General features: G+C 38.9%; 1 protein-coding gene across 9 annotated transcripts in view; it reads left to right on the top strand.

Annotated features, from left to right (window-relative positions):
- Positions 1-21200, top strand: part of LOC137257721 (protein MTSS 1-like) — a 288334-nt gene that overhangs the window by 26202 nt on the left and 240932 nt on the right. The gene's annotated exons all lie outside the window — the stretch shown is intronic.

The raw sequence follows: 21200 nt of genomic DNA, 5'->3' as shown, positions 1-21200 counted from the left end.
TCCACGAGCCTGATTGTCTGGCAGAATTTTCTAAGGTTGACCTACTTTCAGTTCACTCTCAGGACGATCATTCCATTTTAATTAACATGTCATATTTTTATTTAAGAAAGATGAATGAAAGCTGTACTGGACTACAACTATTAGTGTATTACATACCAAATATAAAAGTCTTGTCAGATCACTAGTTAGTGCTACAACAAATTAACAGTCAACATGGGGTTCCATATTGTGCATCAATCACTGAACTACAATATTGTATTCATGAATAATTATTCGTATTCATTATCCAATATTCGTGATACATATCATATTTGCCATATAGTGTATTCGTTGCAGCCCTAGAAAGTTACTCAGGAAATCATAGGGCTTATGTCACTGGACAACCCCAACATGTTTGGGCTTTATGAGAGTGGTTTTGATAGTTGTGTAGCATAGCTGTTGTCAACTGTGTTGAAGTCTATCAGTCCATCAGTCAGTCAGAATATATTAGGCCATGGGATCGTATCCATTCACTGGACAACTGCAATGTGTTTGGGGTTTTTATGACAGATAGGTTTTGATAGTCGGGTAGCATAAACGGTTGACAACTCTGTTGTCACAGTTATGACGTCATAGTGTCGATGCCAGTGTGTCAGCTGATGAAGGGATCTGTAATGATCCCAAAAAGTTGTGTGGGAAAGAATAAAGAAGCTTAGTATACCTTGTCATCTACAATAACTTCTAAATGCTGCAAAAAGACAGCAACTCTATTGGAGTCAGTCATTCTGTCAAGTCTGTCAGTCACTGTCAGGCTGTGGACTCATATCCACTCACTGAACTCAAATTATTCCACAACTAATGTTTTCATTATGTAATTACGATCATCAACAAATAATCTCGAGTTACCAGATGTCACAGGAGACATCAAATAGTTTGTATGTCGTGATGAGGTGTATTCTTCACATGTTTGTAACCCAGACTCAGGTCAAGTACACAGCAATGGAAATTCACATGTCCTGGTTATAAAGATTACGAAATTCTAGCTGACATGGCACAATTTCTCTTCAAAGTTTTTCTTAATAGTCTGTGCTGCATTCCAAAAATGTCTTTCCCGCTTCTTCTGATTTGACATCTCCAAGATAGGGTGCAATATGACATAATTCTTTGAGCATTTACTTCATATCAACTTATGGTCAAGTAATGTCCATTGTTTGGATGGTGCTGGCAATCTCATTCTGCATTTGGCCAATCGGTGATCCTGTTCGTGGCATCCTCCGTAGTACTTGCTGCAATACAACCAAGGTTCACAACTTCTTGATACAAGCTCAAGAAAATATGTTGGAATGCTGTTTGCCGATGTTTATCTTCCAAAGATGACATTATAAAGTTTCAATTTATGCCCACATTTTCCAGACCACTGCAGATGTGAGTTAAAATTTTGAAATAGTTTTGAAATCATTTCATGAATGAGACTTGAAATGTGAACTAAAGTGACCCAAATAGCATGACGGTACGTTTTTCATGGCTAAAGTGCAACACAGTGTTCAAGTTCAACCCTTCAGGTTGACCAAAAACATTTTTGTATTCAGAATATTTTTGGCACAAACTTTGAAATTTGCATTATCAATGTGCCTGACATTCCATGACATTGCGAGAACTATTTTTGTCAAGTCTGATCGCATGAATGGCACTTTCTTAACAAACCCCTAATGCTACACAGAAAACAGATCCCATTGCTCAAATTAGCCCCAAATGTGTATTTACCCTGTGCACTTTGTTTGAACGGATGGGAAGGAATGCAGGGGTATGTTTTTATTTCTAGGGTATTGAAGATATTTGTGCAGACAAAGAAACAAGGCATGCATCGTACATGTGTGTCAGACAATTGTAGGATTAGCTGTTAGGAGCTTGGAACTCAGGGTAAACCATGATAGCACTGATATTTGAGCTTGTTGCAACCATTAGTCTTACACTTGCAAATTTGATTGTATGACATCAGTTTTATTTGTTTCAAGGGAATTTTTAGAAACTACTTTGGGAAGACATGTTATTATTTGAAGTTTTTATTGTGAAGGAATTTTGTTTAAACTGTTGAAATTTGGCCAGTGTTTGAAAATGTTGCTGTGCTGGGAAGAATTTATGGCTTTGTTAATCTTATGTCAGAGTGTTTTTGTAAAAGTGTAAAATTTTCGAACTATAGCAGATCGTATTTAAGCAATATCTCCACAGCCAGCTTCACACCAACTCACATCAAACAGAAATTGAGAGCTCAGATGCATGTGTTTCTTTCATCCTGGCCACTCTTGAGTGCTGGGCTGCTGATGAATCATTTTTTCGTGGTTGACAATTTTAATGGCTGTCTGTGTTTGTTTCTGTGCATGTGCATGCTCCACATCTGTTGGAAAGAGAGTTCAAGATGGCTGCCGAACCTGTTTCTGAGAGCAGATGTGATGACCAAATCTCATCTGAATCACACATGGCACCTGACCTATCCTACCTAGATGCTGAATCTTTGAATCAAAAATTTTGTTGTACAGAGCACTCTCACACAAATAAATATGCCGGCTCCTCTGTGTTAAGCTCATGTCTGAGCTGTGATTTTTGAAGGTCAACAGAAACAGTGTCATGAGTCAGATCACTGTGAAATTTGAAATTTGATAGGACTGTTTTCTGTCACTGGTCTTTGTCATAATGAAAGGCCTGGGTTGAGCTATGACTCAGAGTGTGTTGGAGAAAGGTGTTTATGGGCATGAGATGTAGTCTTATGAATGGATGATTCTGCAGATATAACCATTGCATCAAAAGAGCCTCCTAAAATGGAATATTGACCCATCAGGATGGGACTGTTGAAGGAAAATACAGATTCCCTGTCCCTGTTTACAAGAAATTCAGTCTTTAATCTGATTCATTGAGGAAGTTTGCACATGTGCCTCATGTAGATATGTTACTCAAAAACCCTGCAAGAATAACAAACAGAAATTACATTGTTGGATGGCCCAAGATTATAGTCTTTTTAAAAAAAAAATGGAGAAATCTTTGAAAGATGTCAGTGTTACATTTGAAGATATTTTGATTTTATCAACTGAACCTCAGAACCATTAGCTTTCATATTTCCTTTCCTTGAAGTTGAAGTTCCAAGCATTGTCCTCCTGTGTTTGGAAAATCCAGGAAACTAATTTGTAACATTTCTGTTTGTCAAAAATTGTTGATAAATTTGATATTTCAATATTTGCTTTCTCCTCTGTTGTAAGTGATAAAATTGGAAATAAGGTATTACTATAAATTCCATGTCAAAAGTAAGGCCAGGGCACATCCTGTAAATAACCTGATTCTCTTTCCTCGTCCAACAGAGTGGCGAATGGCAACAGTTTACAGATTAATCAATACACGCGAGGTGCAAAAACAGCATGTTGTCTTAGGAGGAGATCTCATCGACAAATCTTCAGTTGTCTGTTCAATGATTCCACAACAGCTCTATTTGAAGCGCTGGGCCAAATCTTTACTCTTGGCAATTTCTATTGCAGCATTCCCCAAGATTTGTTTTTATGACTTGGAGGGAAGAATGAATCAGGTCTTGAGATCTTGGTCCTTTGGTTGGTTCGCCTGAGTCTCCAAGCATCAGATTGTGTTGGAGATGTGAGTGCTCAAGTATATTGTTCTCTGTTAGTGGGGCTGCAACAGCCAGAGTGAATTGGTGAAGATATGTGTGGAGTGTTTTATCAAAGGTTCATGACATTGTGGTTCTCAAAACCAATGTGAAACAGATCAAGTACATACCAGACATGAATAAACCGTATGGTCGTGTGAGACAAGTTTTATGATACCTCAGAAATGTTGGATCCCTAGTTGAATGGTCAGTGGCATGACACTAAAATATAACATACTCTTTTGGTATTATTTTTTATCCATCTTTTTGATGAGTCTGAAGGTAGTTATGTTGTCACAACATTAAAATATTTGTGGGTGTTTTTTTTAGCTTTTTTGCATAACAGAACCAGTGTAGACATTGGGGTTTTCAGTATGTTTAGGAATGTTGCATTAATCTATTTGTGTTAACATGTTCCTGAATTTCAGAACAAAATCAGTTTTTTTCCTGACACCTTTACATGCCAGGCATGCTTCGTTTTATGTAGTAGATATATGCATGGATATTCATCTTACTCATTTGAGCCATGGTTTGGTTATGGTTTCTGAATCTATGTACCAGCATTTTCTTCTTTCAAAATGCCTGAAACCTGTCATGTGAAGAACAGTCCGCATTCAGTAACTTGTGTAAGCTTCTTCAGTCCTGAAACCATACCTAGTTTGATGGGTGTGTGATTGATACGTTGTGACAAAATTATGTATGACTTACCACAGAGACACTCAATCATCTGAATTAGAAATAGATTTTCTGACGTGTTGTCTGGGGCAACTACCATGAACCAGATACCTCACAGCGGTGATGTTGAAATGTTTTTATCTATATTCAATAAACATTTAGCTGTGCAATGTTTTTAAAGTATTCAGACTACTCAGTGATTGATATTGTGAGCAAGAACTTGTTAGGTCATGGCGACACCCAAACCATTCGACACCTTTTGGTAGCAGGTCATGACAAGCATATGTTGAATTGACCCTTCTTATCCCAGAAAATCGAATCTACATCATATTGAACATACATTGATAATGTTAAAAGAAATTCACACAACAGGGTCATGATGACACTCAATCAACCCTTTGGCAATTCTCAGTAATTATGACAAGTATGGTTTGCAGAGACTCTCCTTTAACCTGCCATCCCCCCACCTCCTCACCCCCTCTCCCCCCCACCCCCATTCAAATGTATACATTTAGTCAGTGAGAAATAGAGAATGTGAAAAAATGTCTGGGGGCAGTGCCGTAGCCAAGTGGTTAAAGGGTTCACTTCTCTGGGTTCAAATCCCAACTTAATGTAAGTGTAAAGCTCATTTTTAGTGTCTGCTGTTGTGATTTTGTTGAAATATTTTTAAAAAGACATTAACTCATACTCACTAACTGTTAGGTCTGTGGGTATTTACTGAGATTTGAATGTTTGATGTCATTACTGTCATTCAGTATTTTTACCCTTTCCTGACTCAGAAACTCTTTGAGTCCTACTGGCTTCCTGTCCAGAAAAGCTGCAACATTTAACTTTCACGCTTGATGTGGTAATACATCAAAAGAGAGTCTTTTAAAACAAATGAAGAAATACTGATGATGTTTGCAGATGATGTGAATGATTTGTTTCTTTTTCTTGACAAGTTTAAGCCTCAAACTACTGATCGTGAATCTCTTCCTCTGACTCAGCTGTAGCTAGATTGATTTCTCCTTTCACACTTGAATCTTCTTCTTGATGGAAAACTGTAAGAAAAACGGCTGATCTAAAGTTAAATGAGGGTACAATTACTGTCCGCCAGGTCTGGTAGGGGTGAGTGTAATCTCTGTCATTAAGCTAGTGCCATTGATGCTAATAAGTGGCCCTCAATTGCCCTGATATATTTGATGGGGAGTGAGTTTGATTCCTGATCTGACTACTTGGCAAGCTAGAAGGATCATTAAGCTCAGATTTGTAGTCATGTTGGTGGAATTTGTGGAACAAGTTTTTGTAAGGGTTGCAAATCCTGTCTGAGAATGTTTAGCTTCTTGTTCATTTTTTGTAAATTGATTTTTTAAGTCCAGGCTATGTCGAAATAGAGAATCTCACCCAAGTGTATACTGATATCAAATAATCAACACGAGTTGATAAACTAAGAAATATCCGAGGCCTGCAGAGGATATTTTTACCTTTATCAAAGAGTGTTGGTATAATTGACACAAGATTCTATTTATCGTCCGAAATCATTCTTCATTAGTTTTCAATAAAAAATGTACATCTCTGAACACAGCACTGGAATTAGATTTGCAGTTCAACGATGTCATAGCATTGTGACGTCATCAAGTTCTTGATGTCATAGAATTATCAGGACATTATGCAAAATCTACTGTCAGAGTGATATCTCTTTGGAGATATTGTCTGATGTCACACAAGCGATATCTCCTGTGGAACAGTTTTGGGTGATAAATATAGATTCTAGATTTGCCATTTCTAATCGAAATAAGATGAATGAAATTGTTGTGGTTGTTATATGTTTCAAAAATACCTTGTTCAGTGTATGATTAAGTCTCCTACCTACATTTGATGTCATTAATAATTTTCAATTTCTGTCATGCACTGCAGTGCATCTTTTTGGATGAAAGAATATGAATATCATAAAATAAGAGAGCCTAACAGTTTTGTCATTGCAGATAAAGGGGGTGGGGGTGGGGGTGGGGGTGGGGGTGGGGGTGGGGAAGCATAGTGGTTAAAGCGTACCCTTGTCACAATGGGTTTGATTCCCCACTTTGGCATGAGTGTCTCTACTACCACAATCCCACCGCCCCACCCCAATCTTTCCCCACCCCAGTTGTGATATTGCTGTAGTATTGCTAAAAGCAGGGTAGAACTAAATTCACTCCCTTGTTACGGCTATACCATTTCATTGTGGTTGCAATAGTAGTTGTGTCCGACATTGATATCCATTGCAACAGAAGTTTACAATGTTAGATGTGCAGAAAGATAATAAATTTGTGCCCACACACATTTTCAAATGTTGCATTTCAATTTCTTTTTCCATTTCTGCCAAAATGTAAAGAAATCAAGTTGACAGTGACATGTAGGATTCCCTTCTCTGGCATGTAATATTTATCTTTAAATGAATTCATGACAGCATCTGTTCCCAGCCATGATGTTTTCGTTGTCTGTGAACCAGAACCAGCGCTGTGTTCCTGAGTATAAATGTCAAAGACAGGATTCAGTGATGATAACTGTCAAGCACCTGTAACTTGAACAGTCCTCAAAATACACACAAAATGAATTTGTGCCTGAAGCTTCAGTGTTTGAGGATTATCTTGGTAACAGACAAAACTGGAAATAAAATCTTCTTGACCTGTCAGTGAAGTGAGATGACCCTGTCCTATTTTCATGACCTCTGTATTCAGCCTCCTTGTTCAGGTAATCAGGGGGATAATCGTCTTTGCCTTTCTCACCTATCGTGGTGACAAATATTGTAGGACTGATGATTTTGTTTCTCATGATGATCTTTCTGTTTCTCTTCATGAAAGTATCGTTTCTTTTCATGAAAGTATTGTTCTCCTAGTGACAATGTTGTGTCTCATGATGACTGTTGTTTTCATGATAGTGTTTCTCACAATGACAGTGCTGTTTCTGATGTCTGCTTATTTTCACGGGTGTTGTTGCTAGTTGTAATGTTTTTTTCTGCCTGACATGATAAGATATAGCCATTAAGTTCTGGGTTAGAACTGATCTTCACTAACCTATGCTTGTCCTAATAGGTGACTAACGGAATTGGGTGGTCAGACTCACTGACTTGGTTTACATTTTATCCCACTTTCGTAGAGCGATGCTTGTGCTGGATTGTCTGGGCTAAGTTTGATTATTTGTAAGATTATGTTTTATGATACGGTTGAGTTCAGGATGAGGTTGATTTTCATGATATGGATTTTCATGCTAACATGGTTTTTCATTCCAACAATGTGAATATTATCAAAACTATGTTGCTGCATGACATGTCAGTTTCTAACCGTGACAGTGCTTCACATAATTACAGTGTTGTTTTCTCAAATCAGTTGTTTCTATGTACTCCTAGCTTGTCAGCATGGCAAAACACTGAATCTGGATTTAAGGGAGCAGTTAATTTAGTTCCAAATAGCGATGTCTGTAAGCCTTGGTGAAGGAAGATTTATGGCAAAAACAACATGTGCCTTGTTTCTTGGTTGAGTTGAAACATTTTAGGATTTGCTTTAGCACATTATTTTACAGGACAATAACCTTTGTTGTGTTTTGTTCCTTTTCTTATCCATACCTAACCACATAGTAAATCTGTAATTGTTATCAAAAATACTCTTTTTCACTTTTTGACCTTTGGTCGTTGTACCCTATGTGACTGTAGATAGGCCCATTTTATAAGCTTCTATGTTTACCCTTCAAATCGGTAGCAAAATGGTTGGTTTGCTACATAAGCCGGACAACTAACTAGTGTATATCTTCTTGTTGTGGTCAGTTAATTATGTTGTTACAAGATCATGTAATAAAACAATCTGTGCAGATCTGGACTAATATTTGCAATGTAGTTTATTGATTTTATTGAATTATATTACTTGCAGCCAAATTATGTGGCCCATCTGATACATACTGTTTAACTCATTTACAGCAACTAGAGTCATATTGCCTCTATTCATGCCTGCACTGTTTTTCTGATCACTGCATCACATTCATATCCGTTATATTATTGGGTATGTTAGAACTGAATCACCTGTAGATTGGTGAAACGTGTGCACAGCTGATTGCTATTTCCGCCTCAGTTTACAAGGCAAATACACTCAGTAATATTAATCCTTGCATATAATAAAATGTCTGGCAAAAACTGATTGGAACTTAAAAGGTAAATCATCATTTCTATTGATGTTTACATGCAAATTTGACATCTCCAGTGACTAAGTCATTTTTGCTTGTTCATTCATACAGAGCAATGAGATGTTGGGCTTTCAAAACCAGAAAAAAGGTTTGGTTAAAGTGTAACCTTTAGATAAACCGGCCCCTTTCTACTGATTATGTGTGTTGGTCCTCGAAATTTAGCTTATCAGTGCTTGTATAAGGTGTATTTGTTAGTAACCATTGACATTGCCTCTGTTAACTGAGTGATTCTGCTTGTCGTATAAGGCAACTAATGGGATTGAGTGGTCAGGCTCGCTGACCTTGTTGACATGTCATCGGATTCCAATAGTGCAGGTCAATGCTCAAGCTGCAGTGTTCACAAATGATAATTCAAAGTAACAGGACATTCGGTCCTGTAAGTTTCAGATGTCTGTCTGCCCCATTGAAAATTCACAGAACCCACAGAATAAAATTCAACACACATTTCAGATTTAACATTTCTCATAATTGTCATTGAAATTATTAACATTATATAATGACAAACATTATAAACATAAATTTATAAACAGTGAACAAGTGTCACATGCCACAAATAACAACTTCAGACAAAGTTATTGTGATATATTCAGTCAGACACTGGGGCCAGCAGGTTGGGGACTTCAGCCGGATTTGTCAGAGGGTCAGACACTATTCGTGAACACTGATGCTGTTGATCACTGGATTATCTGGTCCAGACTCGATTATTTATAGACCGCCGCCATATAGCTGTACTATTGCTGAGTGTGGTATAAAACAAAACTCATTCACTCACTTGTGTTAACTGAAGTCGTTAGATAGTACCCTTCAGTAATTGGGTGGAGATCTTTATATATTTTACTTTAATGAGTTGATCAACACATGAGCAAGTACATGCATGTTGAAACACATGCATTCACACAAGTGGTACTGTAGCAGCCTAGTACAAGCTGACAGACACATATGAACACATGCACTTACATGTGCACATACAGTCCCTTCCCAGCATACACTGATAGAGGCTCAGATTCACATGTCACGATGTAAGTGTAATAGTCATGAATGCAGCTTTTTGACCTTACTCACACCTAAGTTTGGCCTGTAGCTAGGCAAATGTCATTCGATGAACAGTGTCCCAGGTAGACACCGCTTGTAAGGTCGGCAGAGGTAATCAGCCTAACGGTAGCAGGCTAGCTCCATGCTGGGGAATAGTAATCAACTCTAGCTAACTGTCTTCTCTTGGAGTCCCGTCATGGTGGACTAGGATTCCACATTTGGAGTTACTTTTGTGTGGAAATAATTGAAACAGTTTGCTGTTGGTTGATTTGTGTGTCAGACATACTTCTCAGTTTGAGTTTGCTTTCAGGAACTGTCACTGTCTGACAGGTTCAGGAATAGTTCTCTTCTTCAGTGATGGTTTAAGAGCTTTTGAGTAGACAGAAGATGGTATGTGAGAGTTGAGAGTTCGTTGGTGTGAATTTGACTGGTGTGTTAGACTTGTTTGGTTGTTGTTACACATCTCACTTTGCAGTATTCAAGTCTTGTGTGACGGTAAATAATGAAATGGCTGTTGTGGTAACCAAACAGCCATGTTTCTTTCTTTCTTAGTTCGTGTAACACTGAACCTCACAACATTCTGTGTATATGACAGTGGTCTGTAAATAACTAGTCCGATCCAAAGAACCCAGTGATTGATATCATGAGCATTCACATTCAAAGTTGGGAATGGGTAACAAGCATTATCCAAGTGAGCCTGATCACCTGTAGACTTTTTCAACAAGCAAGTCTTGCTCAACTCAAGTTCTATACAGATCTCATGCTGTTAAGCTTAAGCTGAATTACTCTATCCTATATGACCTGCATGTAATCACTGCTAATATACTTATATGAATTGTGTGAAGGCAAGAAATCAGGTGGGGCTGAGAGGTTAGATGGTCATGTTGAACTATGGTCATGTGACAAAAAATTCATTGAATCATGCAATGTCCATGTTAGAATCGGTCTCCAACAACATGGTCTTCAGTTACATTGTCTGGTCCAGACTTAATTATTTACAAACAACTGCCATTTGCTGTAATATAGCAGACCCGTGAAGGTCCCGGGGTAGATTAGGCCTTCAGCAACCTATGCTTGCCATAAAAGGCGACTATGCTTGTCATAAGAGGCGACTAACGGGATCGGGTGGTCAGGATCGCTGAATTGGTAGACACACGTCATCGGTTCCCAATTGCTTATGTTGTTGATCACTGGATTGTCTGGTCCAGATTCGTTTATTTACAGACTGCCGCCATATAGGTGGAATATTGCTGAGTGCGGCGTAAAGCTCAATTCCACTCACTCATTGTAAAATAGCACAGTGCAGCATTGAAAAAACAAACAAAGCAATCCATGTTCCTGGTATTTCTGAACATGTTATGTAAGGGTTTATTATCCAGATTAGTAACTGCAGCAGATGAAAGCCATCGTTCACTTTCTCGTATTTATAAACCTGATGAGTCAACAAGCACGACCATCACCTTTGAAAGGTTGCCCACGAAATATGTGAGCTTTGTACAAGCAAGAACCTGTTCCAGCGTGATCACCTACCTGTCTCGACACCTGTAAATTACCTGTGCGACACTCGTAATGTTACATCTGCAGGTAATAACTCACCAGACTGCTGCTGTAGGTGACCACACATCATCTAAGCTTGATGTATTGAGTGTCACCTTGCCTCCAGACGAGAAGCGCTTTGTGTGGGGGCTTGTCCTCAAGGAAGGTCTTCAGTCATTGGACTACTCCTTTCAAGTTTACAGATGGACATAAATTTATGTGTATAGGTTTTTCATTTTGTGCTGACAATGCATTTCAGGATGGTGGAGTAGCCTAGTGGTTAAAGCATTCACTCCTCACACCAAACACCTGGTTTTGATTCCCCACATGGGCACAGTGTGTGAAGCCCATTTCTGGTGTCCCTCTCCATAATATTGCTGGAATATTGCTAAAAGTGGTGTAAAACTATACTCACTCACTCACTCACTCACTCACTCACTCACTCACTCACTCAATGTTGGCATTTCTGGATTGTTGACTGCATTAAGTTGTTGTTAATGTCAATGACTGCTTAAGGCAGCCCAGTTTAAATTCTACACAAGCTGCTTCCCTACGACTGGAGCAAACATAAAACAACATTCACTGACTTAGTCTTATGTATTGTGTATTACTATATATATTCAATTTGTGGAAATTTGATGTTTCATCTGGAAAATGACACAAATGTCTGTAACAAAACGTCTGTGATAAAGTAGAATCCCTAGTGTTACGAATCATTTCAGCCGAATATGTTGTCCTCATTTTCTAGAAAGTGTGTTTCGGTAATTCAGAGTTCTTACAGGTGAGGAATTTTATTTTAAAAAATCTTATACCAGTGAATAATATCTTATATACTTAATGAGCCTGAAATGTTTGAAGTATATTCAGTTTAATTTGCTGTAAACCAGACAGCGTTGTATCAGGGGAGCTCGGGTTGACTTAATGTATATGGTTTGGAGATCCTAAATATATGGTCCTCCGAAATTAACATTAGGGTCACGAAGAGGACCCCTTGACTTACATGGTTAAATCTGAGCACTGCCATTCATCTGGATAATAAGCCACACACACAAAGATTTATGGTTGTTGAAGGTAAACACAGCTCCCCTGAGAGGCTTTCGGTGTCCTTCGTGAAGTCCAAAGCATCCATGCCATGTGAGCAGTCATTGTGAAGAGGCCATATGTTGTTAAGCTATGGGCCAGATATCAGACAGAAAAACAGTTTTATGGCTGGGATACCTTGCGAGGACAGGTCACCTTAGGGTTAACTGAATACATGACAAGAATGACCACTAATGATGGTCGTAGTGCTGTTGTTATCACTGAAGACAAACATTTGACATGGGTTTACGGTCATTTTGTCATAGGGTTATGAGATGGGGAATTAAAGATCTTTGACACTGCCCACTGCCGTAAGTGTTTGACTTGGTCTTTAGGGGTAAAGAGGACTTTATTAATGATGAAGTGGCCTTTCCTGACATTTGAAATGTGATGAAGTGGATGCATGTATGCTTGTTAAAGGAAGTTAATGGCTGCTTGATTCTTTTTAATTATAGGTATCTGCTAGGTTGTGCTTGACTTCTTTTGAGTAGTATGCTGGCTGTTTAAAGGCTTTCCAAATTGTGTGGGATCTTTGGTAGCTGAAGAGGTGTTGGATAACTGCTTGGAAGGTTCAATTTTGAAAATGATCACAGGAATGAGGATATTTTGGAATATTTCTATGTGTTAGTAAAACGATGTGTACTTTCAACTGGAGGCTAATGTCTGAGACTTACTGTGGTTCTTCTTCATTGCACAGAAGGACCAGTTTAGGAGATGATATATTAGCAACCCTCATTTTCCATGCTGCTGATGTATCTAGGATACTGAACCCACTCACTCACTCACTCACACTGAGTTGTTCTGAGGGTAATGAACTTTACATAAAGTACCTGTTGTAATGCCCCTGGTGGAAAGCACTGCTGTAATGATGGCTGACAGAGGAGAGACTAGAGCTGGAGTAGACAGCCCCAGGCAGCTGAAGAGATGGTGGAGTGTTGAGACAACAGCTATAAAAAGACAGTACATAGTGACAGATTTATCACACTAGATTCATTTGGTCATTTAGTCTGAGCAGTGATGCTTGTTGAACAGAGTTCTCGCCCTTTGTTGTATCAATATCTCCTTCCAATCCATCTTCTGAATTTAATCCATGAACTTTAAGCACTAATAGTGAGTGGTTGGGTGGTTCAACACTTAAATTTTTCAACATGTTTCTGAAACATCAAGGGATGCTGGGGTGGCCTAGTGGTCAAAGCGCTTGTTTGTCTTGCAGAAGACATGGGTTCAATAACCTCATGGGCACAATGTGTGAAGCCCCTTTCTGGTGTCTCCCTCTGGTATTGCTAAAAGTAGTGTGAAATAAGCTCACTTGCTCACTGAAAAATCAAGATCAGTGGAAAGATTGTGATGAAAGTGTCCATAACTGTCAAGTTGACCATTTATTGGAAGCACAAGACATTCCCATGTAGCAACCAAAAATACATCATCAGGAATGGTGATGAAAACCATGTTTGAATTTGTAGACTCAGGGCCAAAATCAGTAAATATTTAGCTTCATATACCGGTGTATTTTTTCATGGGTAACAGAAAAATGTTACAACTTAGAACTTCAGGGTTTCACTCACGTAGTGAGGTTTTTAATTTTCCGAAGGAATCATTTGACATTTTTCAGTCAGGAAGTTGATGGACTCCTCTCCACGTGCTGTTACCATCAATGATGTGTTTTTGGACATGTAAAACTTGAGCAAGATCTGTAACAATATTACCCCAGAATAGGTACACCATATTTGCCTCAAGTAAATAAACCATTCCCAGGAGAGTTCCCAATTGCAACCCATTAGTAATGATCAATGGATTTGCCCTTCCTCCAAGAGCTCCAAGAATCCCCTTGGGAACCAATATAGATAAAACTGAAGACTTTGCACCCATTGAGCCCTTCAGATATCTTGTGGAGGTGTGAAGAAACCCACTGTTTGATTTGGCCAATCACTGGATTTTCATGGATCATTTACAAACACAGGAAAGCCGTGTGGAAAGTAATGTTCTTGTTGATGATAGATTGCCTCAAAAGTGAAAAGTTGGCTCTGTGGTGTGTGCTGGTATCTGGCCATTTCAGGTGATAACCATTATATCGGTTGGTGCTGATAATGGCAACATTGGCTAGGGCTGATAACTGTAATGGAGAGAAGCAGTTTCATTGATGTTTTTATTCAAGATTCCAAGGGCTGAGCAGTATTGATTAAAAAGCATCCATTTTTTTTCTCTCTGAGCCAAAGTTTGTTAAATTTCTCAGGAGAGGCAAAGTTCTGTTTGTATTGTGCGGGATTTCTTTGAGACCCAGAACCTGAATATTTTGTCCTTTCTTGTGGATCTGGAGGGATTCAGTTTTCAGTTACTTGCTCTGGATGAAAGAAGCAACTTTTCAGTGACTTGGTTGTTGTCAGCTGATTGTGTCTGAACTGTGCTGGCATGGATGGTTGATCATGATGTCAACCATTGGTTTGGCTTGTAGAGTCCCATTTGAGTTGAATTATCTTCCTTAAGATAAAACATTAAGTCTTCTTTATGATAGGTTATAATTACTATACATTCATGGATGTATTCAGGGGCAGTAGGGTAGCCTAGTGATTAGAGTGTTCAGTTGTCACACTGAAGACCCAGGTTCGATTCCCCACTCTGGTATAATGCGTGAAGCCCATTTCTGGTGTCCCCTGCTGTGGTATTGCTGGAATATTGCAAAAAGCAGCATAAAACTTAACTCACTCACTCATGGACGTATCTATCATTCAGTATAGTCTTGGACCAAGGTTGTCAAGCTGGTGAAATTGCTCATTCGTATGCTTGTATAACAAGAATTTTGTTTGTAGTGACAATACAACTAGCGTTTGACAACCTAAAAGGATATGCTTATCTCATGATACTATTTCTGTCACAATATATCTGGAATCTGTTGCACAGCATTGAAGGAATCGCTTCATTAAGTTTCTTAAGGATTGAGTCAATCTGTGGCTGTTTAGCAAGAGATATAGTGATTACCTCTCAAGGTCGTTTTGTAAGAGTGCTACATAACAAAGCTGCACTCTTTTGTGAACAGTCCACAAAAGTCATTATTCATCCTGATATGACATAGCTGTTTTTGATTATATGAATTAACAATTTTCAATCTTTTAGATCATTTGTTGTACAAGATTTATGGGTGTAGTTGTTGTAGTCAAATAATGTCTGTTCTGAGTTTTGATGGATGTTAGGTTGTAGGATTAACTGTGGTCATGTTTCTGAATCAGGTTTTGGTTGGAGACTTCAATTATTCTTCTGTCATTCACGGGTTATGTCCAGGTTTTTCTTCTTGTCTCCACAGTTTCTGCTTGTTTCTGCTTATGGTCGCCCTTGTTTCTCCCAGTTGTCTCCTCTGTTTGTGCTTGTTATCTTCCCTGTTCCTGCTTGTGTATGCAGGTGGTCTCCCTTGTTTCTGATGGATGTCTCTCTGGAGAGCCAGTTCATATCACCATAACTATTTGATTTTAGTGCTGAGACTTTTGCATCCTCATATATATTGATTGTTTTATTACTTGTAGAACCAAGATCTTTTACACAGGTTTAGAGGACAAATGAGACTGTCCAACGACAATGCTGTCAATTTTTGATGTAATTTCACATAGGTAGGTGCTTGTCCTGTGTCAATTCATGAATTGTATTAAAGCTAGGTGTTGTTCATATTCAGGGAATTAATGAATATCTGTGTCGCCTGAGATGACATTTATTCACGGATATATGGTAATCTCTGTCACCTTGTCATGTTTTACCTCCATAAAGCAAGTAGCTGCAGACAGTGTTATATTCAAGTTAATGGCTGATATATACGAATATCTTGAAGGCCATTCAGTAAGCATCTTGATATTCTAGTTAAACATCTTGATATTTCAAGATAGCCCCCTGAAATTTCAATGTAGTATCTAAAAGCGTCAAGATAAAAACAAAACAAACTGAATGGCCCTAAGAGACTTTCGTAGATAGATGTGCTCACTTGTTTCAATATGGCACCCCAAGAATAAGTTACAAAAGGAGCCCACTTCATGTCCAGTGTCACTTGGCAAGTCTAGAATACCTCAATGCTGAAATATGGAATTGTTCTAGGCGCCACTTGGATCTTGATTTCATATAACAAAATTGTACAGATATACTTTTTAACAATTTGACATTTTTTCTGGTACTTTACCAGTCTTGGATATTAATAATAGATGATGGATACTTGTCAGTGTTTGAATGTATGTAACATTTTTTATCCTTAGCTGATCACCTGTTTTTGTGATGGTAGAGGAGATGAGTTTTATCATTCTGTCTGTGCGTCTGTTTTGGTGGTTGGATTGGGGTCCCCATGGTTATTAAGGGTGGAGATCTGAGGGTCGGGGCTGTTGGGTAGCAAGAAAATATGGGGTACAGATATGAAGTGTGGCTTGATCCCTGGCAGCTTCATATCAAAAGACATTATAGAAATACTTGTTTCTAGGTTGAATGGCACTCGGCTTCAAGATGATATAAAGTTCCCTGGGTGGCTCATCAGTTTAATGTGTCTGATTGATGCATCTTAGTCTGTCGTACAGACCCTGAAGTATACGCAAGACTAGAAAATGTGGCAAGTCTAGATTTCTGTAGCTTCAGGAAATGAAGAAAGTGTCAGGGCTCTGTTAATTATATTATTTTTTTTCACTATGATTGTTTTTTCAGTAAGATATGTTCATTTCAGAGACTAGCTCTTAGTCTAGATGCATCCATGCTAAACTGCAGCCTGGTAACTCAGTACCTCATAAAACCAAACTTAAGTCTGGATTACAACGACCTTCCACATATCGCTACATGACTGTAATAATCCTGAGCAAGATGCTAAGCCCCATTTCACCACAGCTCACCGCACAATGAAAGTATTTACCATACAACTAATTAGACCTCCAGTGATAGTTTTTCTGTGCATGATTGATGGCAGCCTAAGAGATGTGAAGAGAGTAGCTTAAAACAAGAAAAGAAATGGCAGAAGCCTTTGAAACTTCATCAAGCGAGTCAATATCCCCCGTCCTATCTGACAGGCAGTTTAGCCATGGATGTTACTCAGATCCCTGAAGCATTGCTTGAGGAGAAGGCTATCTGTTGTGCTCAGCGGAGATGCTTCTTGGCTGTGTTGGTTAGCACTGATGGAAGACATCACGCATGCAGGCAACAAAGTTTTGTTGATTTGTGATAAGAGTACTTATTATTTAAAAGTTTCAGAGCCTTTGTTGTATGGTATTGTGACCTAATACTTTTCGCCTTTCTTGCTGCACACATTTTCATTTTTTGCTGATAAACAGTTCCCTTGCATTGTCATGTGTTTGTGATGTTTGTTTTCACCTGAATTTCTTGTATCATCACTATTTGATAGTGATTCATGCTGGTGGTTTAGTACTGTCATATGAAATGGAATCTGCTTTTGGTGCAGACTTCATGTGATTGTTGAAATATTTTATGTTGCTTTTCATTTCAATGAGATTAGCAAATGCATTTATGTAGTTTTGAAAAGTTCAAGAGCAGCATGCCAAGACAGGTGCATTTATGTCTGATTGATTTAGGCATTTTTTGTCGCACAGAACTGTTTAAGATTGCATGCATTTCAGTGCAAGTAAACTTCAGTTCCATGTACAAAGTTGAAGATAAGTTTTGATTGATTGACTGTTTGGTTTGCATATTCCATGAGACATGTTGGTATTCTTGGTGAGACAAAGGTCAACTGGATTCTTTTTTGAAACCATTCTTAGTGCTGTGACCATTGGAGATGCCATTTTGTGAAATGACCCAGTACTGTATGCTGGTCATGAGAGCTGACTGAAAAGAAATATCACATTGTCACAAGTAAGAGCTGATTCAGTGGATTGGTGGTCATACTTTCAACCACTGGTTTGACTAGCATAGATATATTTACTTGCAAGCTATAAACATAGTTTATTCCTATCATAGGGTACTGAAAAGGATAGATCACAATTTGGCTTACAAATGACTTTAGATGATCCATCTGTTTTGGTTTAAGCCTGAATAAAGTTTTCATTATGAGGCCAAACTTTTTAATGGCTGACTTCTGATGTTGTCTTTAATGTAGCTACGCAGGCTTAGCCAGGTACTCAAAGACGTTTATCTGATACAGTTCTGAGAAAAATACAGCCATTAACCAGTTCAAGGGCTAGTTAGTCTGGCAGAAAATTGCATCCCAATATTGAAGTGTTAGTTTAGGCTGGATGTCAGTCTGAATAAGGACAGAGTTTGATTTGTGGCTCGTAGAGTCAGGTCTGGCCAATCTATTATGACCTGAAGTCCAGGTGTGCCGTTTTATGGCATCGGGGTTGTTGGAGGATGGTTGGGTTGAGGTACCGGTCAGGCATTTGTTGCGGCTTGTCTGGTAGACATTGACACACAAATGTAGTAGTGCTTACCTCCTGCTTGTGCTGCTGACTGATCGCTGATCTGGTGTGCACATGCGAGGTGAAATTGGACTGTGCCTTTTGATTCTTTTCTCAATAAATCTTCTTTAGTTTTTTTTGAATTTTGGACAGAAGTTATAGAAGTTTTTCATCATCTGTCCACGCTGTGTGTATTTTCAGATGAAAGTTCAAAATTGAGGGTGTATATGATTATTGTTCAGTTGACTTTTTGCTTATTTCCTTGGAAATTCAGAACATTGCTTATATCTGGATGGGGTTTTTGGTAGGCTTTATAGTTAGATTATTCAGTTTTTATGGCAAAGATCTGGGTCCCATTCCTCACATATGAAGCCTGCCTGTCGTATTCCTTACTATCAAGTTCCTGAAGTATGGCTAAAAGTGGCATACCAGGGTTCTGGTTTACTGTGTTCTGCTTGTGAGGGATAAGTATCAGAACAGACTGTTTTCTTTGGCTTTGGATATTCTTAACCTGCAAGGTGGTTGGAGTAACATACGTCTTGTTACGATGAAGGCCAGATTTGGATTCCCTGCATGGTGCAAGCATGTTCAACCAGTTCTTTGTGACCCACGTGAGGGTATAGCTGTTTTATTGCTAAGAGTGACATGAAGCCCTACACACTCACCCAAACTGCAGTGTACCGAGGAACTGTTGTCAGAATGGTGTCCAGTATTCCCGCTGGGCTCAATCAGTTCTCCAACATTCCTCACAGGCCATATGCTGGCCCTGACTTGTTATGGATAACTCCAGGCATCTGTCCCAAATTCTCCAGCCCTTATGTTTACAGGTGGCCATTTATGTGGTCAGAGCTGTGGGGAATTTGGCATGTGTGTTTCATGTGATCATTATCAGGCTCTAACTGCCCTGATCAGGGAGCTGGTGAGGTTTTCAGAAGATGCCAGTTGAAATCCCAGAAAGGTGCTATCGTTCAGTCACTGGTCTTCAGTAACCCTTGTGTGTAAGAAACAACTAAGTGAACAAGGTGTTAGGGTTTGTTAGTTACTATGGCATGTCGTTTTATTTCAGTCGTATAAATGTATGCTCATAATGTCAACCACTTGATTGTCACGAGTAGCATGAAACAACAAACAGCCATTCCTACACCCACATCTATCCAGTATACAGCTGATAAAGGTGACAGTTGTCCTGACAGGTCAACCTTGAACAGATTTTAGGTATTCTAAAGTAATGCAAAACATTTGTGATCAATTTAGTGGCTCATGTACTTGAATGGTAGGATAGCCTAGTGGCCAAAGTATTGTCTCATAACACCGCTGACCCAGTGTTTGTTCAGCCCCCACTGATATGGATGGAATATTGTTAAAAGTGACCTAAACACACTCGCACACTCGCTTTTCTTGTACTGGCGTATGTCTGTCAAAAATGGGTTTAGACCCCTGCTACTAAACAGCATCTATCAAAAATGGTACATTTTCTGGAAATGGCACTGGAGTATGTTGATTTTGTGAGTGTCCAACTTTTTTGGCTTCAAGGACAAGAGAGGCTGCAGGCTGACTGAGCATGACAGGAATAAGATGCAAAGGATTGCTGATATCAATGTAATGGGTGTGGTGGCGGCATGGTCTTCAGATGGTGTCACATCATTGATCATGGAAGAATGTGAACAGTATTGATCAATAGTAAACAGTATTATATATTCTGTCAGTCTTAGTTTTATCGACTCTGTTGATGTATTATGTTCAAGCTAAGCCACACCCAATGATATCATACAAGGGCTGATTATTTTTCCTCTAAAATGATTTGTTGTGGGTGTAGTTCCTGTTATCTGTCCCTGAAAGTTGTTAGGACAAACATACTTTTGTGGACTAATTATCTTAGAGATAAGTCAAATATTTCAAAAGAAAGTTATTAAGTGAATATATTTTGTTTCCAGAATTTCGTTTCCAGAATTTCGTTTGTTGAGCCATGATAATTATTGCTCAGGGCAGGTTTTATTTGTGTATATTTCTGCCTTAATGATAATTTTTGAAACCATCTCTCCATGGATGAAACAAATCCATTTCCCTGAATTTATTGGTCATTGCCAAGGGAACTAACATATTTTGCCTGAGTACTGCAGCTTTTCATCTTCCCCTTTGATGTGGGTGGCCATGGTTAGTGTGACAGGAGAAATAATAAGCCCTCATCTTGGGACAGAGCCGAAAGGATAATGATCCCGACACTGACATTCATACACTCTGCCAAGGGAATTACCTTGCCAATATCTCCTCCTGAATGAATACTATAGCTAGTGATGGTTTAGTCACCCTGGGTCGCCATTCCTTCTCCTTCGGCCTTGGCAAGCTAAACCCGTTTGTGATCCCAGTAGAAAGGCTTGCTGTTTCTGATGTAGGTACCAATATGATGCGACATTATTAGGGATTTCTCAGACCATAAGTGACAGGGATTAGTAGAAGGGCAGCATTTTCTTAACTTCTGCCTCATGAGACAACGGTGGATAGTCGAGCAGGCGGCAATTACCAGCATTGGAGGGAAACCAGTCTGGATTACATAATGGGTTTACCTTTGGTCTTGCTGCGTTTTAAGAGCCAGTTCTGACATTTGCAGACTTCAGGACTGACCTCTGCAAAGCCTGTTGGGTAACCAGCCTGCACTGCATGGTTTAAAGTCATGAGTAGAGGCAAGAGGATTGGACAAT

This window comes from Haliotis asinina, chromosome 12 (assembly GCF_037392515.1).
Source record: "Haliotis asinina isolate JCU_RB_2024 chromosome 12, JCU_Hal_asi_v2, whole genome shotgun sequence".
Lineage (NCBI taxonomy): Eukaryota > Metazoa > Mollusca > Gastropoda > Lepetellida > Haliotidae > Haliotis > Haliotis asinina.
Note: the sequence above shows the minus strand (reverse complement) of the source record. Positions and strands in the feature narration are given on the sequence as shown.